This window comes from Electrona antarctica (genome assembly GCF_951216825.1).
Source record: "Electrona antarctica genome assembly, contig: scaffold_560, whole genome shotgun sequence".
In the NCBI taxonomy this organism is placed as follows: domain Eukaryota; kingdom Metazoa; phylum Chordata; class Actinopteri; order Myctophiformes; family Myctophidae; genus Electrona; species Electrona antarctica.
In genome coordinates, this window is record NW_027637818.1 from 40,964 (window position 1) to 50,963 (window position 10,000).

Below are 10,000 nucleotides of genomic sequence, written 5' to 3' on the forward strand. Positions count from 1 at the left end.
CTTCTTTAGCGATCCTGCCGTCCACCTCCCTTTATCCCATTTTGGGCGGGAACCCCTTTTGGTGTTAGCATTATGTTATGCTTTAGCTATTGAAAAATAGCAGATCTACAAGTGGCGCGCTACGAGCTTGTAGATCTGCTATTTTTGAAAAACCACTGACATAGAAACATAGCTTTTTCAGAAAACTGTCAGGATGTAGAAGACATTTTGATGAGATACTGTATTTATGAGATGAGATAAATACAGTTAATCTGTGGAGATAAGAGCTTTCTGGACCCACCATGTATCTGATCATCTCTGGAGAACCTGACAGATGACTTCCATAAGACACGCCCCCTGGACTGCCCCCCTTCCTCACCCTAGAGAGACAGACAGACAGACAGACAGACAGACAGACAGACAGACAGACAGACAGACAGACAGAAGGACAGACAGACAGAAGGACAGACAGACAGACAGACAGAAGGACAGACAGAAGGACAACATTGTCCAGATTTCAGGAACAGAGCAGCCAACAGCCATAATCTCGGCCACTCGCTCAGCCCGTCACTCCAGCATTCATATGTTTAATACCTTCTACCTGCACTATTCATATGTTTAATACCTTCTACCTGCACTATTCATATGTTTAATACCTTCTACCTGCACTATTCATATGTTTAATTCATAATTTTAATGCCAATAGAAAAATCCGTGACATACACACTATATCTCATTCTAACACGGTAATCCTACAGTATTAGACCCAGTCCTGATGGTGGCGTTAACTTCACCATTATGCCCATTTTGACCGAATAGAGGGAATCTGGGCGATGTCACTTCCGGTTCAACACACAACAACATCCGCTAGCTTTCTGCTACACAGTCAGATGTTCGGTATGCTAAGCTATCATCGTTTATTTTAATATCCAAGTCAAATTAAGCTCTAATAAAGCCCCAAATATCGCATTTTACGCAGCGATGCACATGAAGACCGCGCACGTGCGTGCGAGAGCGTGCGCACAAGGATTTCGGACGGTTTTAGGTAGATTACATCGGCCGTAAGCCAAACCAGCCAAAAGTTTGCTACAATAAGCCCCGATTATAGGGAAAAAAATGATTACGTAATTTGCGTCAAGGGTAATGAGGGATGGGGTGGGGGGGTGTTCTAAACTTACGCTGGGCGTGTTGGGGGGGGGGCGGGGGGGTGTTCTAAACTTACGCTGGGCGTGTTGGGGGGGGGGCGGGGGGGTGTTCTAAACTTACGCTGGGCGTGTTGGGGGGAGGCGGGGGGGTGTTCTAAACTTACGCTGGGCGTGTTGGGGGGAGGCGGGGGGGTGTTCTAAACTTACGCTGGGCGTGTTGGGGGGAGGCGGGGGGGTGTTCTAAACTTACGCTGGGGGGGTGTTCTAAACTTACGCTGGGTGTGTTGGGGGGAGGCGGGGGGGTGTTCTAAACTTACGCTGGGTGTGTTGGGGGGAGGTGGGGGGGTGTTCTAAACTTACGCTGGGTGTGTTGGGGGGAGGCGGGGGGGTGTTCTAAACTTACGCTGGGTGTGTTGGGGGGAGGCGGGGGGGTGTTCTAAACTTACGCTGGGTGTGTTGGGGGGAGGCGGGGGGGTGTTCTAAACTTACGCTGGGTGTGTTGGGGGGAGGCGGGGGGGTGTTCTAAACTTACGCTGGGTGTGTTGGGGGGAGGCGGGGGGGTGTTCTAAACTTACGCTGGGTGTGTTGGGGGGGGGCGGGGGGGTGTTCTAAACTTACGCTGGGCGTGTTGGGGGGGGGGCGGGGGGGTGTTCTAAACTTACGCTGGGCGTGTTGGGGGGAGGCGGGGGGGTGTTCTAAACTTACGCTGGGCGTGTTGGGGGGAGGCGGGGGGGTGTTCTAAACTTACGCTGGGGGGGTGTTCTAAACTTACGCTGGGTGTGTTGGGGGGAGGCGGGGGGGTGTTCTAAACTTACGCTGGGTGTGTTGGGGGGAGGTGGGGGGGTGTTCTAAACTTACGCTGGGTGTGTTGGGGGGAGGCGGGGGGGTGTTCTAAACTTACGCTGGGTGTGTTGGGGGGAGGCGGGGGGGTGTTCTAAACTTACGCTGGGTGTGTTGGGGGGAGGCGGGTGGGTGTTCTAAACTTACGCTGGGTGTGTTGGGGGGAGGCGGGGGGGTGTTCTAAACTTACGCTGGGTGTGTTGGGGGGAGGCGGGGGGGTGTTCTAAACTTACGCTGGGTGTGTTGGGGGGAGGCGGGGGGGTGTTCTAAACTTACGCTGGGGGGGTGTTCTAAACTTACGCTGGGTGTGTTGGGGGGAGGCGGGGGGGTGTTCTAAACTTACGCTGGGGGGGTGTTCTAAACTTACGCTGGGTGTGTTGGGGGGAGGCGGGGGGGGGGGGGGGGGGTTCTAAACTTACGCTGGGTGTGTTGGGGGGAGGCGGGGGGGGGGGGGGGGTTCTAAACTTACGCTGGGTGTGTTGGGGGGAGGCGGGGGGGGGGGGGTTCTAAACTTACGCTGGGTGTGTTGGGGGGAGGCGGGGGGGGGGGGGGGGGTTCTAAACTTACGCTGGGCGTGTTGGGGGGAGGCGGGGGGGGGGGGTTCTAAACTTACGCTGGGCGTGTTGGGGGGAGGCGGGGGGGGGGGGGTCTAAACTTACGCTGGGCGTGTTGGGGGGAGGCGGAGGGGGGGGGGGTATTCTAAACTTACGCTGGGCGTGTTGGGGGGCTGCAGGCGAGCTGCCAGGGTGTCCAGGGAGGCTGGGGGTCCGTGGTGGTGTTGGGGGGGGTGGTGGGGGTGGAGGGGGGCTTTGGGGACAGCCGGGGACGACGAAGGCTCGTACATGGAGAAGGCCTGGCGCTGTCGCCCCCCTCCCGCCGCGTGGGAGGTGGGGGGGTTGAGGAGAAGGGGGGTCTCCCCCCCACCGCCGCCAGGCCCGGGTGCCCCCCCCAGGCCTCCCCCTCCCCGCGGACCCCCCCCGGCCTGGTGGGACCCCCCTCCCTGCAGTGCACTGTTCTCCTGCTGCGTCCTCCAGATCTACGAAGGGGGGGGGGGGGGGGGGGGGGGACCATGGGGGAGGGATGGAGTGATAAAGGGAGGGGAGATGGGGGGGGGGGGGGTGGAGTGATAAAGGGAGGGGAGATGGGGGGGATGGAGTGATAAAGGGAGGGGAGATGGGGGGGGGTGGAGTGATAAAGGGAGGGGAGATGGGGGGGGTGGAGTGATAAAGGGAGGGGAGATGGGGAGGGGAGGGGGGGGAGGCGTCATCTGAATGGTTGAAAACAAGCGTCCACATTCACAGGTACAATTATAGGTGGGCGGGGCTTCATTCACATGGATTACTGATATTATAATGAGGGGGAGGAGTTAAACTGTATTATGAGGGGAGGAGTTACACTGTATTATAATGAGGGGGAGGAGTTACACTGTATTATAATGAGGGGGAGGAGTTACACTGTGTTATAATGAGGGGAGGAGTTACACTGTATTATATGAGGGGAGGAGTTACACTGTATTACAATGAGGGGGAGGGGTTACACTGTATTATAATGAGGGGAGGAGTTACACTGTATTATAATGAGGGGAGGAGTTACACTGTATTATAATGAGGGGAGGAGTTACACTGTATTACAATGAGGGGGAGGAGTTACACTGCATTACAATGAGGGGGAGGAGTTACACTGCATTACAATGAGGGGGAGGAGTTATAATGTATTATAATGAGGGGGAGGAGTTACACTGTATTATAATGAGGGGGAGGAGTTACACTGTGTTATAATGAGGGGAGGAGTTACACTGTATTATATGAGGGGAGGAGTTACACTGTATTACAATGAGGGGGAGGGGTTACACTGTATTATAATGAGGGGAGGAGTTACACTGTATTATAATGAGGGGAGGAGTTACACTGTATTATAATGAGGGGAGGAGTTACACTGTATTACAATGAGGGGGAGGAGTTACACTGCATTACAATGAGGGGGAGGAGTTATAATGTATTATAATGAGGGGGAGGAGTTACACTGTGTGTGGTCAGTGGTTGGTGTGTGTGTGGTCAGTGGTTGGTGTGTGTGGTCAGTGGTTGGTGTGTGTGGTCAGTGGTTGGTGTGTGTGGTCAGTGGTTGGTGTGTGTGGTCAGTGGTTGGTGTGTGTGGTCAGTGGTTGGTGTGTTGGGTTTCACAGTGACCCAGTGGTCAGCCTCCCTGTGCCAGTGTTGGGACCCGGTGCCTTAGGTTGCCCAGCCGTGACATCACAGATATACAAAACACATGGATGGACAAACAGCATGGCATGGTGACGACCACCCCAGACTAGTAGATCCTACCTCCTAGCCTCCTACCTCCTTACCTCCTACCTCCTTCCCTCCTTACCTCCTACCTCCTTACCTCCTAGCCTCCTTACCTCCTACCTCCTACCTCCTTACCTCTTAGCCTCCTACCTCCTTACCTCCTACCTCCTAGCGTCCTACCTCCTAGCCTCCTACCTCCTTACCTCCTAAACTCCTACCTCCTAGCCTCCTACCTCGTTGTGCAGTCTCCTTAGCTCCGCCCCCAGCCGGTCGTTGACCTTCAGCAGCTGGGTGACCTTGGCCTCCGACGAGGCCAGAGCTTTCTTCACCTCCAGATACTCCTGGAGCGTGATTGGTCCATCTGAGAGCTCTGACGAGTCCATGCTCTGTGCATATACACACACACACACGCGCGCACGCACGCACACACGCACGCACACACGCACATAAATGGGCGTTAGTGAGGACAGATTGTAAACCTAACTTTGGTCCATAATTTCTCCACTTTAATAACGCCCATTAGTACTTTATTTAATATCGATTTAATTGTTGATTAGTCACCTTTACAACGAGGTACAGATCGTAAGGATCAGGTGTTTGTGGAATGAGCAACACGGCTAAAGGTGTTGGTAGCGCCTCCATGTGGAATGAATGAGCAACACGGCTAAAGGTGTTGGTAGCGCCTCCATGTGGAATGAATGAGCAACACGGCTAAAGGTGTTGGTAGCGCCTCCATGTGAAATGAATGAGCAACACGGCTAAAGGTGTTGGTAGCGCCTCCCTGTGGAATGAATGAGCAACACGGCTAAAGGTGTTGGTAGCGCCTCCATGTGGAATGAATGAGCAACACGGCTAAAGGTGTTGGTAGCGCCTCCATGTGGAATGAATGAGCAACACGGCTAAAGGTGTTGGTAGCGCCTCCATGTGGAATGAATGAGCAACACGGCTAAAGGTGTTGGTAGCGCCTCCATGTGGAATGAATGAGCAACACGGCTAAAGGTGTTGGTAGCGCCTCCATGTGGAATGAATGAGCAACACGGCTAAAGGTGTTGGTAGCGCCTCCATGTGGAATGAATGAGCAATACGGCTAAAGGTGTGGGTAGCGCCTCCATGTGGAATGAATGAGCAACACGGCTAAAGGTGTTGGTAGCGCCTCCATGTGAAACTGCCCTGCTGGCAGTCACAGAAGCACTACATGCTGCCCAGGCTGCTTCCCACTCTGCTGTCCTGATTCTCCTAGACCTATCGGCGGCATTTGACACAGTGAACCACCAGCTGCTCCAAGACACCCTAGCAGATCTAGGCATCGGCGGGACAGCACTAAAGTGGTTCTCTTCCTATCTCACCGACCGGACCTACCAGGTTTCCTGGAAAGGTCGGCTATCATCCCCCCGAACCCTCCAAACTGGGGTCCCACAGAGATCTGTACTTGGTCCCCTCCTTTTCTCACTGTACACCAAATCCCTTGGCACTATCATCTCTGCTCACAATATATCCTATCACTGCTATGCCGATGACACACAACTGTTTCTATCCTTCCCCCCCTCTGCCACTCAGGTGGAAGAGCGCATCACTGCATGCCTGGCTGACATCTCACAGTGGATGTCATCCAACCACCTCAAGCTGAACCCAGACAAGACTGAGCTTCTCTTCTTCCCAGCTAAGTCCAAGCCCTATGCGGGAGCTAACAATTTCCGTAGACAACGCCCTGGTAACGTCTGTCCCAACAGCCAGGAACCTTGGTGTTGTCCTGGACAGTCAGCTCTCGTTTAAAACTCACATCACAGCTGTCACTCGATCCTGTAGGTTCACACTCTATAGCATACGACAAATTAGACCGTTCCTCACCCAGGAATCAGCCCAGCTCTTAATCCAGACAACAGTCTTGTCAAAACTTGACTATTGTAATTCGCTCCTACTGGCCTACCGGCATGTGCACTTAAGCCTCTCCAAATGATCCAAAATGCCGCAGCTCGTCTGGTCTTCAACCAGCCAAAATTCTCACATGTCTCCCCCCTGCTCCGCTCCCTGCACTGGCTCCCAGTCGCTGCCCGCACAGAATACAAAACTCTGATGCTGGCATTCAAAGCAACCAAAGGTATGGCTCCCCCATATCTTGCAAGCATGATTGAACCCTACAAACCCTCCCGCGCACTCAGATCAGCCAACGCAGGAAAGCTGGAAGTACCCTCACTAAAAACGCCGGGACAATGCTCCACACGTCCCAAACTCTTCTCCCTTCTGGCCCCAAAACTGTGGAATGCACTCCCCGTTGCAATCAGAACTGCAGCATCACTCCCAATCTTCCGCCGTAGTCTGAAGACCCACCTTTTCAGACTCCACCATGGCCCATAGCACTTATCCTACCACCTTAGATAGCACTTTTTAGACTTAAATAGCATTTGAAACAGACTTATAGCATGTCATGTAGACAGCACAATAATTGCATTGTATGTAGTCATAGCACATCATAGTACATATGTATAGCATAGTATAGTATATATGTATAGTTAATATGTATAGCGTCATTATATAGATATGTTCTAGTTACGTTCTTAGCTTACGCATGTTTCTTGATAAATGCATTTTATATGTGATGTATTCCCATACTTGTGTTCTTGCCTAATGTAAATCGCTCTGGATTAAGAGCGTCTTCTAAATGCCTAAATTGTAAATTGCATGTGGAATGAATGAGCAACACGGCTAAAGGTGTTGGTAGCGCCTCCATGTGGAATGAATGAGCAACACGGCTAAAGGTGTTGGTAGCGCCTCCATGTGGAATGAATGAGCAACACGGCTAAAGGTGTTGGTAGCGCCTCCATGTGGAATGAATGAGCAACACGGCTAAAGGTATTGGTAGCGCCTCCATGTGGAATGAATGAGCAACACGGCTAAAGGTGTTGGTAGCGCCTCCATGTGGAATGAATGAGCAACACGGCTAAAGGTGTTGGTAGCGCCTCCATTCAAAATAAGGGTTGCGCGACAGATAGATTAATTAATGCTGGCGGCATTCATCGGTTGTTGCCCTGCGATTGGTTGGTGTGATCTGGTGATGTCATGGGTTGTTGTGTTGCGAATGGCTGTCGTGAATCGACGGACCTACCTTGGCGCGGTTGTTGCGCTGCGATTGGTTGTTGTGATGTGATGATGTCATCTCGCTGTCCGTGTCTTCGTCGGACGCGACGCTGTCGTAGTCGTGTTGGTCGTCATCCATGCACGTTTCTGCGCACGCACGCATGCGTGTACACACACACACACACACACACACACACACACACACACACACACACACACACACACACACACACACACACACACACACACACACACACACACACACACACACACACACACACACACACACACACACACACACACACACACCGCGTTAAAGGCCATCAGTGGACGAGAGCAGGATCTTGGCCTCACCAGAGGAGGTCCAGAAGACCCCACAGTAGTCCTGACAGACCTGGACTACACAGACTACACCCGCAGTAGTCCTGACAGACCTGGACTACACAGACTACACCCGCAGTAGTCCTGACAGACCTGGACTACACAGACTACACCCCACAGTAGTCCTGACAGACCTGGACTACACAGACTACACCCGCAGTAGTCCTGACAGACCTGGACTACACAGACTACACCCGCAGTAGTCCTGACAGACCTGGACTACACAGACTACACCCCACAGTAGTCCTGACAGACCTGGACTACACAGACTACACCCCACAGTAGTCCTGACAGACCTGGACTACACAGACTACACCCCGCAGTAGTCTTGACAGACCTGGACTACACAGACTACACCCCACAGTAGTCCTGACAGACCTGGACTACACAGACTACACCCCGCAGTAGTCCTGACAGACCTGGACTACACAGACTACACCCCGCAGTAGTCCTGCCAGACCTGGACTACACAGACTACACCCCGCAGTAGTCCTGACAGACCTGGACTACACAGACTACACCCCGCAGTAGTCCTGACAGACCTGGACTACACAGACTACACCCCGCAGTAGTCCTGACAGACCTGGACTACACAGACTACACCCCACAGTACTCCTGACAGACCTGGACTACACAGACTACACCCCGCAGTAGTCCTGACAGACCTGGACTACACAGACTACACCCCACAGTAGTCCTGACAGACCTGGACTACACAGACTACACCCCGCAGTAGTCCTGACAGACCTGGACTACACAGACTACACCCCGCAGTAGTCCTGACAGACCTGGACTACACAGACTACACCCCGCAGTAGTCCTGACAGACCTGGACTACACAGACTACACCCCGCAGTAGTCCTGACAGACCTGGACTACACAGACTACACCCCACAGTAGTCCTGACAGACCTGGACTACACAGACTACACCCGCAGTAGTCCTGACAGACCTGGACTACACAGACTACACCCCGCAGTAGTCCTGACAGACCTGGAATACACAGACTACACCCCACAGTAGTCCTGACAGACCTGGACTACACAGACTACACCCCACAGTAGTCCTGACAGACCTGGACTACACAGACTACACCCCGCAGTAGTCCTGACAGACCTGGACTACACAGACTACACCCCACAGTAGTCCTGACAGACCTGGACTACACAGACTACACCCCACAGTAGTCCTGACAGACCTGGACTACACAGACTACACCCCACAGTAGTCCTGACAGACCTGGACTACACAGACTACACCCCACAGTAGTCCTGACAGACCTGGACTACACAGACTACACCCCACAGTAGTCCTGACAGACCTGGACTACACAGACGACATCAGCCTAGCCTGGTTAATAAACCAGACCGAATCAGCCGTTGGCAAAAAATTTTGCCTACCAGCGGATTACGGTCTGGCGAGGCTCAGTAGCACGCCTCTTTCCTACAACCGAGAACAGGTCGGACCAATCGGGACACGGTATGCAATATGGGTGGGCTTTGGTACAGTGACGTTCAATGCTTGAGACTTTTGACTGACAGTAGCTCTGACCAATTGCGTCAAAGAGAAAATGTTTGAACCCGCCCCCCGGGAAATGAAATCCAAGTGGAGCCAGCCCAGACTAATATACCGCGACAGTGTTGTGTGATATTAGTCTGGCTTATTAGCCAGGCTAACATCAGCCTGCTCTCTCACCACGTGGAACCAGCTCAGGAGCTCCTGACCAGAGTGGAGGCAGAACTACAGACGCATAACAACAATAGAGAACTACAAATGAAAAACAACAATAGAGAACTACAGACAAATAACAACAATAGAGAACTACAGACGAATAACAACAATAGATAACTACAGACACATAACAATAGAGAACTACAGACAAATAACAATAGAGAACTACAGACACATAACAACAATAGAGAATTACAGACACATAACAACAATATAAAACTACAGACGGGAAAAAACAATAGAGAACTACAGACGCATAACAACAATAGAGAACTACAGACACAACAACAATAGAGAACTACAGACGCATAACAACAATAGATAACTACAGACGCATAACAATATATAACTACAGACACATAACAACAATAGAGAACTACAGACGCACAACAACAATATAGAACTACAGACGCATAACAATATATAACTACAGACACATAACAACAATAGAGAACTACAGACGCATAACAAAATATAACTACAGACACATAACAACAATAGAGAACTACAGACGCATAACAATATATAACTACAGACACATAACAACAATAGAGAACTACAG

The 10,000-nt window shown here is 51.9% G+C and overlaps 1 pseudogene across 1 annotated transcript in view; it reads right to left on the reverse strand.

Annotated features, from left to right (window-relative positions):
- Positions 1 to 10,000, reverse strand: part of LOC306918640 (ARF GTPase-activating protein GIT1-like) — a 30,519-nt pseudogene that overhangs the window by 11,218 nt on the left and 9,301 nt on the right. The window contains exons 7-9 of the transcript XR_013792529.1: positions 7,356 to 7,474; positions 4,484 to 4,638; positions 281 to 356 (exon numbers count right to left, since the gene is read on the reverse strand). The product of XR_013792529.1 is annotated as an ARF GTPase-activating protein GIT1-like (transcript). The remainder of the gene's footprint in view (positions 1 to 280; positions 357 to 4,483; positions 4,639 to 7,355; positions 7,475 to 10,000) is intronic.